This window comes from Rhinopithecus roxellana, chromosome 7, assembly GCF_007565055.1.
Source record: "Rhinopithecus roxellana isolate Shanxi Qingling chromosome 7, ASM756505v1, whole genome shotgun sequence".
Classification (NCBI taxonomy): Eukaryota; Metazoa; Chordata; class Mammalia; order Primates; family Cercopithecidae; genus Rhinopithecus; species Rhinopithecus roxellana.
The window spans coordinates 102,735,604-102,740,170 of record NC_044555.1 but is presented as its reverse complement, the minus strand read 5'-3'; positions in this window follow the sequence as shown (position 1 = coordinate 102,740,170).

Sequence of the window (4,567 nt, the reverse complement as noted above, 5' to 3'; positions counted from 1 at the left end):
CCTTGAAGCTCGACATGTGGCCATTTTTGTCAATGTTTCTCGTGAATTTTGAAACATCACATAAACAACCCTTCTCCTTTATATGTAGAAACCAGTAAAGGGTGGCACTCTCAGTCAAATCGTGAAATGAAAGCTGGATAAATGACAGAAATCAAAATTTTCTTGAGCCCATCAGAAGTGGGAAAGACACACCCCAGAGGGCCCAACCCGTAGCCACACAGATTATTCTACCTTTGTCAGAGGACAGTTTGGTCAAGAGTGAAATGGGGGCGTGGCAGGATAGTAGCCAGAGCTTCCCTGAATAGTGCGGTTGGGCAATGTGGTCAGGTCACCTCCAGAGCTCCACTTGGGATCCATAGAGAAAGGATGGAGAGCCAAGAAGTCCCCTCATCGGGATTTCCTACTTTGTTTTTTCAGAATATTAGAAAAGTGTTATGAAAGTAGTTGAAGAGAAATGCTCACTGCACAAGGAGACCAAGAAAAAGCCCCATGAAGACAGCAACAACTAAATCGCTCTGGACGGTGCCGCCAGGTGATCCTACATGTCTGGAGCAACACTTTGAAAACCAAAGACACTTGGCAGAACCCTGTTCCTATCCAGAAACAGAGCTGTGTACCTGGTCCAAAGCACCACATCTCACTGAGTGACTTATTTCTCATTATGCTAATTGTTTTGCTCTAAAGCGCCAATCTTTCTGTCAAATGGGATGTACAAATAAATTTCTAAGTTATCCTTGCATGTCTACTGGGTAATTTGACGTGTCTTTTTCTGAAACCATATCTTTTGGGATATTTTACCCTGGAGCGTGTGTTTCCCATTTGTAAATTCAGATATGAACGAGGAGAATTAGTAAAACAGTGTTGACAATGAACTCTGATTGGGCTGTGGGGAGTGAAGCGTGAGAGTTCAAGGGGACTGATGCCTGTGAGTTATAGGAAGAAAGAGAAAAAGGCTGCTTTGGTGTGAAGATTGGCAGAGGAAGCTCACACATCTGCTACAGCATTTCAGGGGATGATTGAGAAGGGGAACCTAGTGAGCAATCGTGATGTCAAGCTGTAGCTTACTGAAAGCGCAAAGTAAGGGAAAGAGCTTTATGGCTTAAACAACAAATAAGAAGTATCAATGTACGGAAAATAGGATGAATAGGACAAACATAGTCCAATCAATATTTTCATCAGCACTCCCTGTACCATGGAGTTCTTTTGTAAACATGAGCAGGGACCCAAAGACAGTACAGAGAAAACGAGATGAAAAATTTTAAGGAACATTGCCTATTCTCGGTTCCCTAGAAATAGAATCCCACTTGCTTAGATTTGTCTGATTCTTCTCTTTTTCAGACTAGAATCTTTTGTTTTTGGAGACCTTCATGCCTGGCCTCTATGCATCCTGGGGATGATGGAATGCTGTCCGATGGAGCAGCACAAGCTCCATTCGGATCTGTGTCAGCCAGTGAGTCACCTGCAGCCGAGGAGCTACAGCCCAATGTGTGATCAGGTTTCCCAGTCTGAACTCGGAAGAGTTAGTTGTCCAGGGATGTTCAATGGGAGATGAAGGGGAAACCTGTGATTAGATGGGTGTGTTTCTTTGGTTCTACGATGGGTTGTATGCTTTTAATGCTGTTGATGGAGGTGTATTTTATTAGTTTTCTAGGGCCGCTGCAAAAATATTCCAGAGACTGTCTGACTTAAACACTGTGTGTTTTTCATCTCACAGTTCTGGATACCTATTGTCACCTTTTTGTAAGGAGAGCAACCCTGTTGGGCAGGGTCAACCCTCATAACTTCCCTTTAACCACATGACCTGACTAGAGACTCTCTCCAAATAAGGTCACATTCTAAAACACTGGGGACCGGGACTTCTTCCTATGAATTATAGGGAAACACAACTCCATCCATAACAGTACATCTTCTGCATCCACTGCACGGCACAAATTAACATCCTCACATAGAAAATACATTCATTTCATCACGACATCCCCAAAGTCTTAACTCACTCCAACATCAGTTCTCCAATATCTCACCTGATAATCTTCTGTATCTGGAATGGGTGAGTCTCCAGGTATGACTCGTGCTGAGATGGGAAGTTTCTCCACCACTGCACCTGTGAAGCTAGACAAGTTATCTGCTTCTGAAAGACAGCTGTGGGACTGGAACCAAATAGGGCTTGTCAAACGAACAGCAGGAAATCTGAAAAACTACTGGAGTACGTGGGCCCTAAGCACTCTGAAACCTAGTGGGAGCAAATTCCATTACATTCTAAGGATGGAAAAGATTCTGCTTGGGCTCAATGGTCTGTCCTTCAGGCCCAGTGGGCTAACAGCTTCACACCCTATGCCCTGGGCAGCGGGGTGGGAGCTCTTCCCCCAGCCTGGGCTGCTTCAGCCCATCCATCCCTCTGAAACCGAGGAGGTGAGACCAATGCCTGGAACTCAGGAGGTGACCTCTGTTTCTGGGACCAAGAGAGAGACGTCCCAGTCCCCTAGTAACGTGCCCCTGGTTATTGGGGGCAGTGACGGCCATGCCACCCTCTCTTCCAGCTTTGGAGTCCTTCTTCCCTCTCTGGAAAATGAAGAAATGGTCACAGCTGGGTACCCCAGTCAGTTCCTTTCTTGCTGGTACAATCCAGGAACACTAACAGCCTCCTTTCATTTCATGCCATCCTTGTCCCCGTTCAGTCCAGTCTGGCAACACTTTTCTGGTATAAAATTCTCAAAAAATTGTTGGCTTCCCATGGAATTCACATGAGTCCAGGCCATCAGACAAGAAGTTGTCTACAGATCTTCCTTGATAATTCATATCTCCCCTATCTGAATTCCTAACTTCTGCAGAGATGGTTGATTGGATCCGTGAGACACATGCCTCTCCTCTCAGGCTAATGGTTTTCCAGGCACACCCTCGCACCTGTTTCCAGGACCAGGTATTGGCATACTTTGAGTACCTTCTGAATCATCCAGTGCTGGTTTCCTTCTCCTCAGTGCTTCGTTGGCTAATTTCTCTCTCTCTCCCATTTACTATACGCATCTAGGAGTAACCAGATTAAATCCTAAATACTTTTCTCAGTGTGTCAGTGTGTTGGCCAAGACTCCCCCTGGTCCTCCTAAGTGTCACTGAAAACTCAAGTCACAAAAGGCAGATCCATAGGACATAAGGCGTACCAGCTTACTCGAAGTGTATCCTCAGGAGCCTTTAGTGTTAATAGCCGAAGATACATGGGAAACAATCTATTTTTATGCGTCGACTCAAAGGAGTACGGACAGCTGTGTAGAAATATGATGGGACAAAAAGGCTATGATCTCATGCTAATAGACGGAGTCGGGGAAACCCGGCAAGGCCTGTCCATCTAGACTCTGCTTGGTCTATCTGAGCGCACAGTCCTTCCTCCCGGATATGGGGCAGGACACCCTCTGGAATGGGGGTCTTGTGACTTCCATTCAAACACGATAGGTTAGATCATTTCTTCATGGACAGTTTTTACATGAAAATGTGGAAAACATTACAATACCGTCTCTAGGTTTTGTGACTATCTTTAGAAAAAAGAGCTTCTGGTTTCAAGGACCCACCTTTGGGAAGAGGGTTTCTGGTCTCTGTGTTTAGCCCCCGGGGCTGAATGAGACTGAGAGACAGGAGGACCAAGAATGTCAGAGAAAATCTTCTTCACCTGAAACTACTTCTGAAGCCCTCATTTTGGGATATTGGGCCCTGAGCTCCAACGCTAGAAATCAGCTACATGGGCAAGTTCATCACTTAGAATTTCTACTTTACTCAGAGACCCTCAGAACACAATACAGCCCAAACCTTTGCCACTGTAAAACTAGGATTGCCTTTCCTCATGCTTCCAGTAACCTCTTCCTAGTCTCCGTCTGAAAACACACCACAAGCACCTTTAATACACATAGTGCTAGCAACATTTCTGTGATCATGATATATGTATTCTCTGAGTCAGAGATCCTTTCTCTACAGCAAAGAATTCTTTCTTAACCCTCGTTTCAACTGCATTTGGTGTTCATATTTCCCCCTGCCGTTTCCTAAAGACACTCTAGGCTTCTTGTGTCATGCGTGTCAAAACGCTTCCAGCCTGTATGCGTTACCTAGTTCCAAAACCTCTTCCAGTCTTCCAGATGTTCCTTATCACATCACCCCACTGCTTGGCCACAGAATCTCTAGTAGTCTGATAGGGATATTCTGACAAAGTACCATAAACATGGCAGAATAAACAGCAGAAGTTTATGGTTTACATTTAGACAGGCTGGAAGTCCAAATCAACGCGCCAGCTGGGTTGGTTCCTTCTTAGTAGTAAGAGGGAAGAATCTCTCCCAGGGATCTTTCCTTGGCTTGTAAATGGCCCACTTCTCCCCATGCCACTTCACATTTTCTTCCCGGATGCATGTGTCTGTGTCTGATTTTCCCCTTTTGGTATGAGGCAGAGCAAGTGCTCAACCCTGCTCACTCTCAAGTAGGGCGAGCTCTGCGTTCCACACATTCTTCCACTCCTGTTCTGCAACCGCTCCAGTTCCAAACAAGCTGGGTTGTACCAGGAATCCTCTCTAAATCATATTCCTCATCTCTT